Below are 20793 nucleotides of genomic sequence, written 5' to 3' on the forward strand. Positions count from 1 at the left end.
GGCTATATGGTGACGAGCAGCATTATAATTTTATATTTCATTTTCTCTTTGATGTATGCCACTTCAGTTCTTCTTTCCTATAAGAATAAGGGTCATTTGAGTTTTTGTGATGAACTTAAACATTCATTTAATCCTACCATGGCCCTTTCGGTAATTCTAATACTGGGTATTTGACAAGACTTACGATTTGAAGAGGAAACACTGAATGCAGTAGAATTACTAAAATGAAAGAAGACATGAGGAGAGGCAGTCTGATCCTTTGGTTATCACTCGCTACATGTGGCAAAGAAGATCATCACAGTTTGGTAAAGCTCAAATAGCTATTATTATCCTGGCTGCTCATTCAGGATTCAAAAACAGCTAAGCCGGGATTTACTCTAAAGATAGATCATCTTCTTAGCTATGGTTTTGTGTCAATATTATCATTATTCTTAGAAGAATATAGAAAAGAATAGGGGGAAGATCTGCAAGCAGTAAATTGATTTTTAATGAAATGGTGTCATAATGTAAGCAGCATCTAAAAACTATGCATTTTTCCCAACTCTGCTGTTAACTTGGTTACTGCTTCAGACCCCCAACTGACTCCACAGTAACACAAAGCTGAGGCCTGCAGCAGGGGGAAAAGCCTCTGAGAAGAACGCTCTTGGAGCAGTTCTGTCTTCTTAGCTTACCGGGATTAAGTTGTGTGATGACTACAATTAGCAGCCAGCCCTGAGTGAGGTCCAGGATCATGGCCCGTGGTAAAGAAATGACTTGATCTTCTCAAAATAATTCCAACAACATGTTATATGTCTTCATAAACATATAGACATACACTTAAGCTAACTATTATAGAAAGACATTTTCTAATTTTAGAGGAACAGAATCAGTTTATGAAAGTTCTGGTAGCCTAGTGGGTAAGGAGGTACATTGCCACTCCTAAGGTAGATGGTTCAAATTTAGCAGCTGCTCTACAGAAACATCCTCCCGAGGCATTTACAGCCTCTGAAAACCTGATGAAGGGTCAATTATGAAATCTCTTTCACCCCAACAGCACATAACATCAACAGATGTATTCTAATATTCTACATAACCATGCAATCAACTAATTTCTCTATACCCACAATTATAGTCTTTCATACACACACCCTCCCACTTTTTAATGAATCCTTTATTTCTTCATTATCTAGTTAGGCCCTAGCCTAGAGCTTCTGCCACATTTAGAGAGTGATAACCAAATGATCAGACAACCTTCATTCATATCTTCTTTCATTTTGATTCTACTCTATGCAAGAGATTTATTCAACAAAGATTTTCACCAGTGGACCGACTGGCAGCATCATGATTCAGATGGTGAAGAGACTGAGATTGTTAACAGTTTTAGTTTGCTTGTCTCCACAATCAACACTCTTGACACCAGTAGCCAGGAAATGGAAAGATGAATTGCATTTAAGAAAGCCTGTTGTCAGAAACCTATCCAAAGTACTGGAGAGCAATAATGTCACTCTGGAGACTAAGGTGTGTCTGATCTAGGCCATAGTCTTTGCAATTACTGGTTATGCATTAGAAAGCTGGACAATGACTAGGAATGGTAGAAGAAGAATTGATGCCTTTCAGTTGTGGTGCTGGAGAAGGGTATTGTATATACCATGGACAGCTAAGAGAACAAACAGATTCATCCTAGATGGAGTGAAACCAGGCTGCTCCTTGGAGGCAAGGACTCTGAAGCTTTGTCTGACATACTTTGGACATGTTGCGAGGAGGGACCAGTCCTTGGAGAGGGATGTCTTGCTTGGGAGGGTGGAGGGACAGTGCAAGAGAGGAAGACCCTCAATGAGATGACTGATTCAGTGACTGGGCTAATGGCCATAGGTGTGTCAGAGACAATAAGGTTGGCAGGGTTTAGGGTTGTTGTACAAAGGGTCACTATGAATTGCAGGCAACTCAATGTCATATAAAAACAACAACAATTCAAGAACTCTTCTTTAAATCATATTGTTGTTGTTGTCAAGTGCTGTCAAGTCGTAGGCAAGTCATAGTGACCCTATGAACAAAAGAGCTGGGCACTTGTATAACTTTAATTCTTTCTTCAGGTTCATAGGGTTTCCAGAGGCAAGCCATTTTGGAAGTGGATGCCACTCCTGCTTCCATGCTTGTTTTAATTGGGGAACTCCACCAAACACTGTTCACCATGGGTAGCCATCATTGTATCTGACACATTAGTGTCACAGTGTTTAGCATCACAGCAACCACAAGTTACCTCTGTACAGCAAGTGGAGACATCAGGGCTACACAACCTAGAAGAATGTTTGACCAAAAACAATTAAGAACAGGTCTGTGGGCTGTGGAATTAAAGTCATGCACCTTTGACTTGGTAAATCACATCATAGATCTTGTCAAATACTTAGTACTAAAACATTTTAAGTGTCTTTCAAGAGTTCCCTCAGCAATGTAACTTCAAAGGAAGAAAGGATAGGGTAGATGGAAGGCTTTTTATACATCTCTTGCTTTCATCAAGTTAGTAGGAATTAGCAAAAATCTTAGCAAGTTAGAACTCTAAATAATTTCATGATTACAGTATACTGTATAAGTTAAAGCACAAATTTTAAGTTGGTAGATGTGGTTCCACATTTTGTGCTGTGAGACTCCCAGTCAAGTATTTTACCTCTTAATTGCAAATTATCTCATTAAAATATACATAGATAATAAATGCTGTTCACAAAATTATTGTATTACATGGGAGGATTGTTGTTGTTAGGTGCCATCAAATAGAGCACAACTCATAGTGACCCTATGAACAACAGACCTGAATCCTGTACTACCCTGTGCTAGCTGCACAATTTCTGACATACTTGAGCCTGTTGCTCTAGTCACTGTATCAATCCTTCTCAATGGGGTCTTCCTATCTTTTTTTGACCCTACACTCCTCCAAGCATTATAATCTTTTACAAGGAATAGCCTCTGCTAGCAATATGTCCAAAGCATGAGAGATGGAGCTTTGTCATCCTTGTCCCCAAGGAGAACTCTAGCTGCACCCTTTCCAAGACATACCTGTTAGTTCTTTTGGCACTCTATTCAGTACTCTTCTCCAAAACCAGAACTTAAATATATCAATTCTTCCTTTGTCATCCTTATTCACCATCCAGCTCTCAGATACAGAGTAAGTAACTGAAAACACTATGGCTTGAATTAGGCACATTTTAGTCCTAAAATAGACATTACTGTTAGTTAGCATTTTGGAGAGATTCCTGACAGCTGACTTGACCAAAGAAATGTTTCCTTATCTCCTGTATGCCAGTACCAAGAGTGCTGATTGTGGGTCCAAGCAAGAAGAAATCATTCATTGACTGTTTCAATGCTTTCTCCATCTATCATGAAGTTGCCCACTGGTCGATTGGTAAGGATGTTTGTCTCCTTCATATTAAGATGCAATACAAATTGAAAGCTGTAGTCCTTGATATTCTGCAACAAGTTCTACAGGTCCCCTTCACTTTTAGCAAGCAATGCTATGTCATCGACATAAGATAAATCTTCCTTTGATCCTGATGCCAGAATTTTCTTCATGGAGTCCAATTCTGTGAATTATGTACTCAGAGTACAAAATGAATAGGTATAGAGAAAGGATATACCCCTGATGCACATCCACTCTTAATTTAAACCATACAGTGTTTCCTTACTCACTTCAGCTAACATCTTATTGGTCTAGGTATAAATTTTGCATGAGCATAATTAAGTGTTCTGTAAATCACATTCTTCTCACTGTTAGCCATAATTTGTTGTGATCCACACAATCAAACTCCTTTGCATAATCAGTAAAACCCAGACAGACTTCTTTTTGGTGTTTTCTACTTTCAGCTAAGATCCAATTGGTGATCAATGTGTCATGGCCTCTTCTAAATCCATCTTAAATTTCTGGTAGTTCCCTGTTAATATGCCGTTCCAATCATTTTTGGATGATCTTCTGCAGTATTTTGCTTGCACTGATATTAATGACATAGATTGATAATTTCCACGTTCTGTTAGAACCCCTTTCTTGGGAACGGGAACAAATAAGGATTTCCTCCAGTCGGTTGCCAGTCAACTGTCCTCCAAATTTCCTGGTGATCATGTTCAAGTTTGCATCTTTTTAGTTGAAAAATGTCAATCAATATTCATTTATTCTTAGGGCTTTATTTTTTAAGTAAAATTTCATTTCAATTGTGATTTTAATGAAAATTCACAGAGAAGTTAGATTTTCATTCATTCACTGTTTCACATTTTACCCCTTGCCCTTCCCCCAGTCTACTTTTAATTTTTTTTCTTTTATTTCATTCATTGTTGCATAATTACCTTCATCTTCCCTCCCAGTCCTCTTTACAATGATATATCTGTTACTCTGGCTTGTTGTCGTACGTATAATGCCTAATCATTTATTCATTTTAGATAATTCTTTCTTTCATCTGTTCCAATGCTCCCATGGGGATCTGGAAGGAGAGTAAGATAAGAGTGGATCGATAAAGACCATTGCAAGAGCTTTATTTTTTGTCACTGTCGCCCTTTGCTCATTCTTCTTCCATTGACTGTTACTTATTAGGTGCTTTCTGAGATTGTTCAGTATTGATCAGTGTTTTTGGGTACAATGACTCTGCATATTCCATCTATCTTCTTTTGATGCTTCCTGGATCATAGAAGATTTTGCCCATGGCACCTTTCGGTATTCCAACTCAAGACTAGAATTTGGCTTTTTGTTCTTTCAGCTTAAGAGATGCTGACCAAGTCCTTCCCTTTCTATTCACTGACTCCAGATCACTGCACATTTCATTACAATATTTTGCTTTGTCTTCTCTAGCTGCCCTCTGAAGTCTTCTGTTCAGCTTTTACTTCAACATTTCTTCCCTTTGTTTTTATTTTAAACTTCACACTAATTTACGAAATTTTAATAAATTGTTTTAGAGAACAGATTCTTTCAATTTCCCTCACCTCCCCATTCATCAAATTGTACAACCCCATGATTAATGCCCCCCTCATCCTGCACATTCTCTCTCTTCTACCCTCTCTCCCACCCTCTCCCACCTCTCTTGGATCATTATACTCATTCTACAATAGGGGTTTTATACAATATTTATCCTTGTGGGACTAAGTTAGTTCACTCAGCATAATACTCTCCAGTCTCTCCCAAGTTAGGTAATAATTTACAAAATCATTGTTCCTGCGTGATGCACAGTATTCCATTGTGTGACTATACCATAATTTCTCAATCCATTCATTTGTGGTTGTGCATTTGGGCAGTAACAGTGGCAGAGTTTAACAGGGCAGCAAGTAATAAATGTTGGAGGGGATGTGGTGAGAAAGGAATTCTTATACATTGTTGGTGGGATTGTAAAATGGTCCAACCATCCTGGAAGGCAGTTTGGCACTTTCTCAAAAAGCTGAACGTAGAAATTCCACATGACCCAGCTACTCCACTATTTGGAATACACCTTGAAAAAATGAGAACTGAAGCAGAAACAGAGATTTGTACACCAATATTCATAGCAGCATTACTGACCATCTCAAGAACATGGAAACAACCCAAATACCTTCCCTTTGTTTTGACTTCTCAATGCTCTAATGTGATTTTCATAGTTTCTTATGACAACCATTGGCTTCTTCTTTCTCCTCTGGCTTTGTAATTGCATTTACTCTCTTCATGGATGATATCCTTGATTTCATTCCAAAACTACTCTAATCTTCAATCATTGGTGATCAATGCCTCAAAACTGTTCTTAAGATGATTTTTTTTAAATTCAAATAGAATAGATTCAAGGTCATGTTTTGCTTCTTGTGGAATTTGAACTTGCAGATGAGTAATTGATAGTCTGTTCCACAGTCAGCACCTGGTCTGGTTCTGATTCCTGATATTGAGCGGCCCCAATGGTTCTAATGGTTCTTTCTGAAGATGTCAAATCTGATTCCTGTGCTGACCCTCAGGTAAGGTCTATGTGTAAAGTCACCATTTGTGTTTCTTTAAAAATGTGTTTGCTATGAATAAATCATTGAATGCATAAAATTCAGTCATTCACTCTCCTGCCTAATTTCTGTCACCAAGTCTGTACTTTCCAACCACATTTCATTCCTCATTGCATTTCATTCTCCAATAACTACGAATTCATCTGAATTGCATGTTAGATCAATTTCTGACTGTAAAAGTTGGTAGAAATCCTTAATTTCCTTCTCTTTGGCATTAGTTTCAGTGCATATATTTGAATAATAATTGTGTTAACAGGTCTGCCTTGTATGTGCATGGATATAATCCTATCACTCATAATACTGTACTTCAGAATAGACTTTGAAATGGTCTTTTTCATTATCAATGCCATGCCACTCTTTCTCAGTTTCTCATTCCTAGGATAGATCATATGTCTGTCTGATTCAAAGAATCCCATGCCACTCCACTTCAGTTCACCAATGGCTAGTATGCTGAACTTCATGTGTTTTATTTCATTTTTTACAACTTCCAGTTTTCCTGTATTCGTACATTTCACATTCCAATTAGTAAGAGTTGCTTGCAGCTGTCTCTCCTTATATTTGAGTGACCTCCCATCTGAGTTATTCCTCTGATAATAAAACTATTTGTCTCTGCCATTTGTGGAAAGAGCCTAGAAGTTTCAAAGGCTGGTTGTTTCAGAAATGGGTGTCCAGCCTTACTTCCTAGCTTTTCTTATTCTAGGATCTCTGCTACAACCTAGGCACCAAGAGTGACCGCTCTGACACTTGGCACATTGGTGGCAGAGTTGCAGTCAGAACTGAGTAATGGTTGACCCTCCGTTGGATTTTCAGAGGTCAGAAGTCTTATGGAAGGAGACTGCCCACCTTTCTCTTGTGGAGCAGTGGTGGTTTCAAACGCCTGCCTTTGGGTTCTCAGTACAAATACTTAACCACTAGCCCTCCAAAGCCATATGTGCATGTATGCAAGTGTGTGTCATTAGTATGTGCCTCTGAGTTAAAACAGACTCATAACTGATTTTCCAGTAGGTTTTCAGGGGTAGTAAATCACAGGGGAGGAGACTGTCTTTTTTTCAGCTGGTGGATTAGGACCATGTGCCTTTGGATTGGAAGCATAGTTCCTTATAAATAGGCCACCAGCTGTTGTTCTTATGTGAGATAATGTTGAGTACAACTCAAAATGACCCAACAAACAACAGATCCAAATTCTGTCCAAGCTGTGCCATCCTCATCTTCTCTGACACACATGAACCCATTACTGTAGTCACTGTGTTGTTAATCCATCTTGGTGAGGGTCGCCCTCTCTTTTACTGATGCCCTTCCATCTTTCCAAGTACAAGGTCCTTTTCCAAGAAATAGCCTTTCTTAGCAATGTGCCCAAATTTTGTGAGATGAAGCTTTGCCATCCTTGCCTCCAAGGAGCACATTGGCCGCACCTTTTCCAAGAAGAATCTATTTGTTCTCTTGGCCATCCATAGGATATTTAATGCTCTTCTTCAACACCAAGGTACCAATTCTTCTTCAGTAAGCCTTACTCATTATCTAGTTCTCTGATGCACAGCAAGTGACTGCAAAGAACATGGCCTGCATCAGATTCACCATAATCTTCCAACTGACATCACTGTTCCTCAGTAATTTGCAGAGATCTCTGAAAGAGGTCTTTCCCAGTGCAGTAGGCCTCCTGATCTTCTGAATGCTGGTACCAAGGGTGTTGACTGCAGATCCAAGTTGAGATGAAATCCTTGACAACTGCAATCTTTTCTCTCTATATCATGACATGTCCACATACAGACACACACATACATACAAAATGGCTACTACATTATCCAGGGCATTGAGTAGAGATGACAGAAGAAGAGGGACTAGTCCCAAGAAAGGACATCAAGCTTGGAAGGGTAGAGGGTCAGCACAGAAAAGGAAGACCCTGTATGATACGGACTGCCACAGTGACCATGACAATGGGTTGGTGGGTCTGAAACTGCAAGGTTGGCTGATAATGGAATAAGGTGCAGAGCCATTTTTTCATAGGGTTGCTATGAGTCGTAGTCAACTCAAAGGCACAAAACAACAGTATCCAGGAAACTCTCTACTAAATGTCACCTATTAATAATATGTACAATGTTTACATATTACTAAAGATTCTTAGATGATTATATGCACAGTCAATATATAGAATGCACACATCAAAGACATTTTTGTTCCAGATAAAATACTGCTGTTGCTCTTAAGTGCTGTAAAATTCATCCCAACTAATAGTAATTCCAGGCACAATAAAATGAAGCATGCCGCCGCCTTTAGTGACCCGTGAACAGTTATTGCCATGCTTGAGCCCACTAGTATAGGCCTTTGCCAATCTGCATCTCTAACGATCTTCATCTTTCTTGATGACTCTGTACCAAGCATGATGTCCTTCTCTAGGTCTTGGTCACTCTTGATAATATTTCCAGCTCAGGTCTCACCATTTTTACATCTAAAGGAACATTCTGTCCTACTTCTTCCAAGGTCAGTTTGTTTTTCTGACAGTCCACGGTGTTTTTAGTATTCTCCATCAAGACTGCAATTTAAATGAATCAATTCTTATTTGTGCTTCCTTATTCATTGTCTAGATTTGGTAAGCACGGAAATGATCATGGCTGAGGCCAGACGCATCTTCATTCTCAAGGTCCTACCTTTGCTTTGGATAACTTAAAATATTTTTCTGCAGTGAATTTGTCCAATGCAATATGTTCTTCGATTTACTGACTTCTGCCGCCGTAAATATGGACCATGGATCCAAGTAAAATGAAATCCTTGATTACTTCAGTATTTTCTCCATTTATCATGATATTGTTTAATGGTCAGAGTGTGAACATCTTTGTCTTCTTTGTTGAAGTGTAATCCACAATGAATGCTCTAGTCTTCGGTTCTGAAAAGTACTCTTCACTCTTCACTTTAAAGAAGCAAGATAGAGTCATTTGTGTATCACAGATCCCTAGTGAGTCATTATTCAATTTTATATTTTTCTTGATTTAACCCAGATTCTTGGATTGTTTATTCAGTAGAAAGTAGCATACTGCCAGTATAAAACCTTGATAGGCATCTTCCTTGATTTCAAACCACTCTACATTCCTTGTATGTTTGAACAACAGCCTATTAGTATGCGTATAGATTGTATATGAGCACAATTAAATATTCTGAAATTCTGATTTTTTGCATTACTATATATACATTTTATCATGATGTATAGTGTTTAATGAATTTGCATATTTAATAAGACATTAGTAAGCATCATTCTGGTATTTCTTCCTTGGATCAAGATCTTATTTCTGTAATCTTATTCCTCATTCCACATCCTTTTTCAAATATGGCTTGAATTTCATTCAGGCAGTTCTCTGCAGTAAACAGTACACTGAAAGTAATTTTATCTTCAGTGTAACTTAACTTGCATGTAACAATTATGATTTTTTAAAAATAATTTCTTCAGTCTGTCAGATTACTTATCTTTGGTAGGAGAATAGATACAGATCTCTTCAAGTCAGATGGTTATATCACTGTATTCCAAGTTGCTGGGTAAAAATGAGTAAGTATTTCCAGTGTTCTGTTTTATGAAACATTTCTATTGCTGTCCCATCAGTTACTAGAGTAACTTGTGTATGAACAATTGATGGGTTGTTCCACATTTGGCCTTGATCTTGTTGACAGATGATAATGGAGCTTCTCCTTTGGCTTTTTCTACAAATATAGCTGATTTGATTCCTGTGTAGTTCAACTGGCAAGTTTCATGTGTTTACACACCACTTAATGTGTTAAAAAATGAGTGTGCAATGAATAAGTCACTGGTCTTTCAAAATCTATCATGTGAGTACATTTCTATCAAGACCATATTTTTCACACATTTGTCCTTCTTTGTTTTGTACTTTTTAATTTCAACTCTCAATAATTATTAATACATTCTAATTACAAGATTAATCTTCTTCTTGTTGTTGTTATGTGCCATCAAGTTGCTCATGACTCATAGCAACCCTACGTACAAGAGCCTTAAACACTGTCTATCCTGTGCCAACAACGCCGTCTCAAACACACTCATTCCCACCACTCCACTCACAGAAATGATCCATCTCATCGAGGGTCTTCCTCTCCTGCGCTGTCCCTCCACTTTCCCAAACATGATGTCCCTCTCCAAGGATCAGTCCCTCCTTGCAACATGCCCAAAGTATGTCAGACGAAGCTTCAGAATTCTTGATCCCAAGGAGCACTCCAGCTTCACCTTCTCCAGGACAAACCTGTTTGTTCTCCTAGCAGTCCATGGTATATTCAACACTCCTCTCCAGAACCAAAGCTCAAAGGCACCAATTAATTTCTATCAACCCTATTCACTGTCCAACTCTCTGATGCATAGCAAATAAATGCTGAGACTACAGCCTGGATCAGGCACACCTTAGTCTCCAGCCTGATGTCGTTGCTCTTCAGTACTCTTGAGAGGTCCCTCATGACTGACTTTCCCGAGGCAATACATCTCCTGATTTCCCGGCTGCTGTTACTAAGAGTGTTGACTGTGGAACCAAGTAAACTAAAACTGTTAACTATCTCAATCTCTGCAGCATCCATATTGATGCTGCCAATTGGCCCAGTGGTGAGAAACTTTGTCTTCTTGATGTTGAGCTTCAATCCATATTGAAGGCTGTAGTCCTTGACCTTCTGCAGCAAATGCTTCAGGTCTTTCTCAGTTTCAGCAAACAGGGTTGTGTCATCCGCATAACACAGGTTGCTGATGATTCTTCCACCAATCCTGATGCTGCACTTCTCCTCATAGAGCTCAGCCACCAAGAAAATCTGTTCTGCATACAGGTTGAAAAGGTATTGAGATAGGACACATCCCTGGAGTACACCCTTCCCAATTTTGAACTATGCAATGTTTCCTTGCTCTGTTTTGCTGACTGCCTCCTGATCCAAGTATAGGATTCGCATCAGCACAATCAAGTGTTCTGGGTTCCCATTCTTCTCAGAGTTAGCCACAGTTTGTTATGATCCACACAGTCAAATGCCTTTACGTAATCAATGAAACACAGATACACATTCCTCTGGTATTCCCTGCTGTCAGCTAAGATCCATCTAACATTCCTCCTCGAACAGCCCAGCGTCTCAGATGATCTGTTCTGCATACAAATTGAAAACTATGGAGCCAAAAACATCCTGAGGGACCCCCTTCTTGATTTTGAACCACCCAGTGTCTCCCTGCTCTTTCTGACGACTGCCTCTTGGTCCAAGTATAGGTTTCACATTTGTACAATCAAATGTTCTGGTGTTCCCATTCTTAGAGTCAGCCATAGCTTTTTGTGATCCACACAGTCAAAAGCCTTTGCATAGCCAATGAAGCACAGATAGACATTCTTCTGGTATTCTTCTCTGCTTTCAGCCAAGATCCGTCTTACATTAGCTATAATATCCCTAGTACCATGACCTCTTCTAAATCCAGTCTGCACATCTGGCAGTTCTCTGTTCACATATTGTTCCAAACATTTTTGGATAAGTTTCAGCAGAATCTTGCTGCTTATGATATCAGTGATATTGTTTGATAATTTCCCCACTCTGCTGGGTCACCTTTTTTTGGAATGGGAACAAATATCGGTCTCTTCCAGTTAGTTGGACAGCTGTCTGTCCTCCAGATTTCCTGGTACAACTTAGTGAGCACATCCAGGGCAGTGTCTGTTTGTTGAAATAAATCAATTGGCATGCTGTCAACTTCTGGAGCCTAGTTTTTTGCCAATTCCTTCAGAGTAACATGAACTTCCTCCTTCATCTTCTTCATCCTCTTGCTCATGTTATTTCATGAAATTCCTCTATGTCAGCCAATTCCTTCTGATACAGTGATTCTGTGTATTCCTGCCATCTTCTTTTGATACTTCCTGGATCATTTGACATTCTACCCAAGCTATCCTTAAGTATTTACACCCATGGCTTGAATTTGTTTTTCAACTCCTTCAGCTTAAGAAATGCTGAGCGAGTTCGGCTCTTTTGATTTTCTGACTCCAGCTCTCTGCACATTTCATTATATTAGCCTGCTTTGTCATCCCGAGTTACCTTTTGAAATTTTCTGTTCAGCTCTTTGATTTCTTGGTTTCTTCCCTTAGCTTTGGCTTCTTGGCATGCTAATACAATACTCAGAGTCTCATCTGACATCCCTCTTGGTCTTTTCTTCTTTTTCAGCCTTTGTAATGATCTTTTGCATTCTTCATGGATGATTCTTGATATCTCCAAGAGCTCATTTGGTGCTCAAGGCCTCAAACCTGTTCCTGAAATGGTTTTGAAATTTGAGTGGGAAGGACTTAAGGCCAAATTTTTGTTCCTGAGGACTTGATTTTCCTCAACTTCAGCTTGAACTTGCATATGAGTAGTTGGTGGTCTGTCCTACAATCAGCACCCGGCCTGGTTTTCACTGCTGATATTGAGCTTCTCCAGCTATTCTTTCCACAAATATAATTGATTTGATTCCTATGCATAGCATCAGGTGAGATCCATGTATATAGCCTGCGTTTATGTTTCTTATAAAAGGTATTTGCAATGAATAAATCACCGAATGTGCAGAACCCTATCATTCTATCTCCCACTTCATTTCTCTCACTGAACCCGTGTTTTCCAGATACTGATCCTTCTTCCTTGTTCCCAACTTTTGCATTCCAGTCTCCCATTATTATCAATGCATCTTGATTCTATGTGTGATCAATTTCCGACTGCAAAAGTTGGTAGAAATCTTCTATTTCCTCCTCCTTGGCTCTAGCTGTTGGTGCACATATTTGAATGATAGTGGTATTCACTCGACTTCCTTGTATGTGCATGGATATTGCTCTGTTGCTCACACATTGTATTTCAGGATGGATCTAGAAATGACTTTTTAATACCGAAGACCTCATGCACTTGCTGCGGAGGGTCAAGGATTGCAGCCTTCAGTATGGACTGAGGCTCAATGTCAAGAAGACAAAGATTCTCACCACTGGACCAATTGGCAGCATCAGGATGGATGGCGAAGAGATTGAGATTGTTCACAGCTTCAGTTTGGTCGACTCCACAGTCAACACTCTTGAAACCAGCAGTCAGGAAATCAGAAAGCGTATCGCGATGAGAAAGTCTGCTGTTAGGGACCTCTCTAAAGTACTCAAGAGCAACGGTGTCTCTCTGGAGACTAAGGTGCGCCTGATACAGGCCATGGTCTTTGCAATCGCTTGTTATGCATTAGGGAGTTGGACAATGACTAGAGAGGACAGAAGGAGAGTTGATGCCTTTGAGCTGTGGTGCTGGAGAAGAGTATTGAATGTACCATGGACTGCCAGGAAAACAAACAGATTTATCTTGGAGAGGATTAAACCAAACTACTCCTTGGAGGCAAGGATTCTGGAGCTTCGTCTGACATACTTTGGACATGTTGCCAAGAGGGACGGGTCCTTGGAGAGGGACATCATGCTTGGGAGGGTGGAGGGACAGCGCAGGAGGGGAAGACCCTCTATGAGATAGATTGATTCGGTGACTGGGGTAATCGGGATGGGTGTGTCAGAGGCAGTGCGGTTGGCGCAGGACAGAGCAGGGTTTAGGGCTGTTGTGCACAGGGTCGCTATGAGTCGCAAACGACTCAACGGCACATAAAAACAACAACCTTGGACATGTTGTCACGAAGAGTTAGTCCTTGGACATAAGATGTCATTGTGGGAAAAGCAGAAGGTCAGCCAAAAGAGAGAAAGACCTTTGAGGAGATGAGCTGACAATGAGCATGGAGGGGATTTTGAGGCTGACACAGGCTATTGCAATGCTCATATCTGCTGTTTATAGGGTCACTATGGATCCTATTTGACTTATGCCTTCTAACAATAAAAATAAAGACATTCATCTTTACATATTTAATATTATTTTGTCATACCCTCCCACTTTCCTGGATTCATGCTTCCTTCATTCCACCTACCAACTATTAATAGATATCTGCAACTGCTTCTTATTTTAAGTCATACCACATCAGCAAACAAGGATAGAGAAAACTGTAGCCATATCATTGAGACGGACTCAATTTCAAGGTGAATATTTTTTCTTTCTTGATGTTGAGATGTAATTTTTGACATTCTAAAGCAAGTATTTCAATTCTTTTCACCTCCTACATGCAAAGTTGTGTCATCTGCAGAATGCAGGTTATAGGTGAGTCTTCCTTCAAACCTGAGGCCACAATCTTCTTCACAGAGTCCATTTTCTTGAATAATTTGCTCAAAATATAGATTGAATTAGTATGGAGAAAGGCGATAACCCTAAAAAAGCACCTTTCCTGATTTTAAATCATGTTGTGCTCTCCTACCGAAGCAGTGTGGAACACTTACTACATAAGATCAAGGTCTACAGTCTTCAATATGGATTATATCCCAATGTCAAGAAAACAAAAATCCTCACCACTTAAACAGTAGGCAACACAATGATAGAGAGAAGATGGACTTGTCAATGATTTCATGTTATGTGTGGCCACAATCAACACCCGTGGTAGTAGCAGTGAAGAAATCAAAAGACATGGGGCACTGCTGGGCCAATATGATATTGGGAATGTCTCCAAAGGGTTAAAGAGAATGGATGCCCATGTAAAGAATAAAGTGAATCTGATCTCTGTCACAGTATTTTCGATTATTTCCTTTGCATCTGAAATGTGGACAATGAATAAGTATTAAAGAAGAATGTATACCTTTGAATTATAGTGTTGGTAAAGGGTATTAAATATAATATGGACTGATGAAAGAACAAACAATCCATTTTGAAGGAAGTACACAAAGAGTGCACCTTAGTGGCAAGAACAATGAAACTTTGTCTCACTTACTTTGGATATATTTTCAGGAGCAACCAGTCCTTTGAAAAAGACATCATGCTGGGAAAGGCAGAGGATCAGCAAAAGAGAAGAAGAGCCTCAAAAAGATGGACTGATGGGATGACTATCCCAATGAACTTGACCATGGGGGAGATGGTGAGGATGGTGCCAGATACAGCAAGATGCTAGAGGTAGAGCTTCCAGTCTCACAGAGATTAACAGTATGACACTACAGTATTACAAAATGTCAAAGATCTCCTGTTAATTGGGTCTCTCTGAGTTATGATTGCCTTTCTGACACTTAATCACCACAACAACCACTCTGAGAAACTGATTCTCTTTCCTAGTCATCTTTTCAATGACTTCCCAACCAGAAGGAATCAACGTCTTGGGTTATAATTTTGTTCCACTTCTATCTAAAAGGTATTTGATAGTCAAGGTTTTCAAGAGTTCCCATCTTTCTTAGTCTGGAAGCTCTGCTGAAACCAGTACAACATTGGGCATCCCTGTGGGTATCTGAGATGCTAATTAGTAGAGCTTCCAGTCTCACAGAGATTAACAGTATGACAACATGTCAGACAAGAAGTGGTAAAATACTGTAGCACACTGCCAAGACCAATCTTTGTGCTCTGACCACTATTTATTTAGTCAAGCCTTAAACAGAAAGATGTAAAATAAAATCCTGATAAGCCTACATAAATAAAAAGGCTACCAAGCATATAATCTAACCAAACACACCTACTCCTAAGAAGGGGTTTTGATCACTGGTAGAAAATAGTACACTCACCAAAACTTACTGTATCTACCAATTATGATGATTGTAGAAGAAGATCAGTTAAGAAACTAAACAGGGGGGAAAGTACTGTCTCAGTAGATTTTTCTTGGTTCTTTTCTATCACATCAGTATTTTCTATAAACAAGCTTTATGGAGTACACACTACTTGTACAAATTTCTCAAGCTGGGCATTTGTTATACTGGTGGCAATATCTAGACATTTGTAGTGTTCAAATAACTGTGAAAAAATAAAAAGGACTCTATGGCGGGCTATGATAAATAAAGAAATGTGGATTAGAGGGCTCAAATTCTCAAGATTGTTTTCTGTTGGTTAAAATATATTTTTTGTATGCCTACTATTTTTCTTGCACTATTTGGAGTATAGGAATACAGCAGTGAACAACACAGATTCTCTCGTGATAGGGGGTACATAATAAATATATAACGAAGAAGTTTACCATATTACACTTAGGGAAAAAGAATTAATTTGTGTAATTCTCATTGAGAATAAGTAACCTAGAGCCAGTGCAATCGTGTTTGACTCTTCTTCTCTTCAACTTATTTAACTATGGGACTAGAGTCTATTTTTTTCCCCCTGTACAAATCACTGCAGTGCTTTTAATGAATTATCAATTATAAGACATGTATCTATTTCTGTTTACTTTCTTAATAATGTTTGCTTATATGTTTGTGTGTGTTCTTATTTATAGTCCTATTCATGTTTACTGACTAAATTAGTTTTCTGCTATAACCGATAACAGAAAATTTAAAAAGCAGTATTTTTTCCTGATTTTCTGATCATTTCCCCCCCCCTCACTCTCACAAGATATGTGACTTTTCAGATATAAAAAGAAACCAAGGACTTAATTGCTTAAGAAAAATCCCCATTTGGTGCTCATATCTTCCATCAAAATAAATTTAAAAATTAAGCAAATAAAAGAGAAACATCTAAAAGAATGCATGTTACTACAAAAGAGCACATCATATTAATGTTTAGTTTATAATTACCAAGATTAACCAAAATAAAGTTGGTAAGATTGTGAGAATGAACATGTGTATTCAGTTCTTTTTTTTTTATTTTATAATACTGCTTATTTTATAGGTGTAGTTCCATTTGTCTTCCCATTCCTTTGGAGGGTATTTATAGACTAGAGTCTATTTTATAACATCTTTGAGTCTCTTTTTACTCATTTGTAAAATGACTAATTAAAATATTTTTTGTAGAATTTCTAAGAAAACAACAGATAAAACAGAAATGACTCTTCCAAAATCTGGCACATAATTTCAGACATTTAAAAAATTTTTTTTTCCTTCTTCCTTTGCAAAATAATTTTTCCTTCCAACTTCAATATTATAATCACAATATTATATTTTTTATGTCAGAAGAGACTATGAATACTGCACTAGAACACCAAAAAATCCAAAGCAAATGGAAAAAAATCAAGATGTTAAGGAGCTGAACAGAAGATTTCAAAGGGGAAAACTGTAAGATAAGGCAAAGTATTATAATGAAAAGTGCAAGAAACTGGAATTGGGAAATCAAAAGGGCTGATTTCTTAAGGTGAAGGAACTAAAGAAGAAATTCAGGCCACAAGTTGCAATGTGTAAGGATGCTATGGGATCAATACTGAATCATTCAGGAAACATGAAAAAAGATGGATGGTATACAAAGTCACTCTACCAAATAGAACTGGATGACACAGAAGAATTTCAAGAAACAGCATATGCTCAAGAGGTAACGGTGACGAAGGAGGAAGTTCAGGCTGCTCTAAAGGACTTGACAAAAAAATAAAGCCCCAGAAATTGATGGAATACCGATTGACATATTTCAACAAACAGATTCTGCCCTTGACGTGCTCACCAGGTTGTGCCAAGAAATCTGGAGGACAACTACCTGGCCAACTGACTGAAAGAGATTCCTATTTATTCCCATTCCAAAAATAAGGTGACATAACAGTGTGGACATTATTGTCCAGTATCACTCATATCACACGCAAGCAAAATGCTGTTGAAAAGTATCCAGAAGTGATGGAATCGTACACTGACAGAGAATTACCAGAAATACAAGCTGGGTTTAGAAGGGGTTGTGACACTAGAGACATTATTGCCAATGTCATACGTAATCATGGCAGAAAGCAAAGAGTCCCAGAGAAATGTCTATTTGTGTTTCATTGACTATGCAAAGGCATTTGACTATGTGGATCATGACACATTGTGGCTAACTTTGAGAAAAATGGGAATCCTCAAACACTTGATTGTGTTTATGTGAAACTTATAATTGGACCAGAAAGCAGTCCTCAGAACAGAGCAGGGAAACACTGCATGTTTCAAAATAAGGAGAGGAGTGCATCAGAGATGCATCCTGTCTCCATACTTTTTCAATCTATATGCAGAACAGATTATTCAGAAAGTAGGGCTTTAAGAGGAGGTATATGGCATCAGGATTGGAGGAAGACTCATCAACAACCTGCGTTATGCAGATGACACAACCTTGCTTGCTGAAACTGAAGAGGACCTGAAACCCTTGCTGCAGGAGGTCAAGGACTGTAGTCTTCAATATGGATTGAAGCTCAACATCAAGAAAACAGATTCTGGCCACTGAGCCAGATGGCAGCACCATGAAAACTAGAAAAGAGACTGAGGCTGTTAAAATTTACAACTTGCTAGGCTCCACAACCAGCAGTTAGGAAATCAAAGACAAATTTCACTGAGAAAATCTACTGTCAGGGACCTTTCCAGAGTACTGATAAGCAATGATGTCAGTCTAGAGACTAAGGTTCACCTAATTCGGGCCATAGTCTTCACAATTACTTGCTATACATCGGAGAACTGGACAACAAGTAAGACGACAGAAGAAGAACCGATGTCTTTGAATTGTGGTTCTAGGCAAGAGTCTTGAAACTACCATGGAGTGCCAGGAAAACAAACAGACCTGTCTTGGAGTGGGTGAAACCAACTTTCTTCTTGGAGATTAGCATTTTGAAGGTCCGTTTCACATACTTTGGGCAAATGGCTTGAACTGGTCCTTGGAGAAGGACATCATGCTTGTAAGGGTGGAGACACAGCACAGGACAGGAAGACCCCAGAAGTGACAGATTGATACAGTGAATTGGGTAATGGGGGTTAGTGTGTTGAAATTAATGGGACTGGCTCAGGACAGGGAAGGGTTCAGTGCTGTTGCACATATGGTCACAGGCAACTCGATGGCACATAATAACAATGCATATCCAAACTTTTATATACTTATTTTTAATAATAAATTACACATGACATCAATTCTACTTCACCACTGGCATGATATCACACCTCAGAACTGTCTCACTGAATTACAATTACAAGCATTTGTTTCTATTATATAGGAACTTAAATATACGGCATCCTTTTGCTAAGGCAAAGGTGAGCGCCTCTGTGAATGGTTGATCAACACTTTTTTAAAAAGACTACCACAATTTTTTTTACATTACTTAATAGCTTCTAGTTACTTTTCCAGATATTTATGTTCACACAGTATCAGAAATGCACACAGATGAGAACAAAGTACTAGTTTATCTGACATCTGGATTCTGTCACAAGTACTAGCTCACTTTCTCTTTCTTAACCAAGTCTTTTTTTCCTAACTCAGGATTACATGTATCTTTAACATTGATAGGAAGGTAAATGAGAATAATTAAAAACTAAAGTCAACAATGAATTTAGGGTTTCTTTATAAGAAGTGATAAATATTTTGATTAGTAGTAAGTCTGGTAGATGCAATGCCTCCATTAGTAACTCTGTATCTAACCACTCATCTATACCTAGTATTTACTCTGAGAATGTTTGATAATTGTGAATAGTGTTAACTTTCAACAAATAGTACAAATCAGGCTATTCAGTATGCTGTTTTTCATTTATTTCAATAAGAATTAAGAAGAAAAAAGTTAATAAAAATTGGCTGAAAGTTTATGAATAGTTTGGTAAATCAGTTGGCTAAACATTCATCATAGTCAAATGAGAACAAAAGGAAAAACAATTAAGCAGATATTCTTGAAACATCATTTTGTGATAATCACCATTAATAGTCTGATCATGACAAAGTTTTGCAGATATCCTTAGAATGTGGAAAAAATGTTTCTTTTTCTTAAGAAAAAGATGTTTTTTAAAAAAGAAAAAGCTTTATTTTAAAACCCTAATGGAACAACTTATTACTACAAAGCAACATGATTTTCAGCATTTGCTGAAGATGAAAGACTGTAACCTTTAATACGGACTGCATCTCAAAGTCAAAAAAACAAAAATCCTTGCCACTGTATTGATAGGAAAGATCAGGATAGATGGAGAAAATACTGAGACTGTCAACAACTTCATCTTACTGAGAGTGCACCCTCTACCAGCAGTCAGGAGGTCCAGAGATGTATTGTACTGGGAAAGTCAACAGTCAGAGACCTCCCCAAATTACTGAGGATCAATGACAGCTCTGTTTCTTCTGGAAGTTCATCAGATTAATGAAACACTCTTACCCAATACCATAATTCAAAGGCATATATTCTTCTTTGGTCTCTCTCCTATCACTGTCCAAGTTTCAGATGCATAGGATGCAAATGAAAATACCGTGAGTTAGATCAGGCACATCTTAGTCTTTAAACTCACATCCTTCCCTGCAGTTCAAGAGAGGTGCCTGACAGCAGATTTTGTGGGTGAATAAGCTTATATAGCAGTTTTCCCCTTGTTTTTCTAGGCTGCCTGGGGATGTAGACGTTAAATGCTAGGCCACTAAGAAGAGTCAGACATTGGAACTCACTGGGAGCTCCACCTAAGAAAAATATGGCAGTCTAAGTGGCAATTCTACTCCTTCCCGGACTGCTGCTGGGAGTCAGAATCAACTCCATAGCAGTAGTATTATTGATTTATTTTTTTTTTACTTATCCTCCCAACTCATTTTGCATGAATAGAAAGTCTTCTGTTCCTTCTTTTCTTAAAAGAATTCTAAAGCAGAAGCTGCTAGTGAGACATCTGCTTTGGGAGTCTATCTGGGAGTCATAACGCCCAAGAACACTGGAAAAAATTACATCACATGACACTGAGGGTTACTCAAGGAGAGAGACAGAGAGTCTCACACTGTTCTGAGATGTTGCTCAGTCAAGTAACAAGACATTACATGAATGGCTGTGTGGAATAGTACAAACAAGGCTAGATCACAGAATTAAAACTTTCCACCTCAGAAAAGGACCCTCATACCCATGACAAGTCATACCGTAGAACTATTAGGCTTCAGGATAACAAGATTAGCATA

At 38.5% G+C, this 20793-nt stretch overlaps 1 protein-coding gene across 1 annotated transcript in view; it reads right to left on the reverse strand.

Annotated features, from left to right (window-relative positions):
• Positions 1-20793, reverse strand: part of TMTC2 (transmembrane and tetratricopeptide repeat containing 2) — a 675945-nt gene that overhangs the window by 159626 nt on the left and 495526 nt on the right. The gene's annotated exons all lie outside the window — the stretch shown is intronic.

The sequence above is a fragment of the Elephantulus edwardii genome, unplaced genomic scaffold (genome assembly GCF_000299155.1).
Source record: "Elephantulus edwardii isolate Elephantulus edwardi_28Jun2011 unplaced genomic scaffold, EleEdw1.0 scaffold00021, whole genome shotgun sequence".
NCBI lineage: Eukaryota > Metazoa > Chordata > Mammalia > Macroscelidea > Macroscelididae > Elephantulus > Elephantulus edwardii.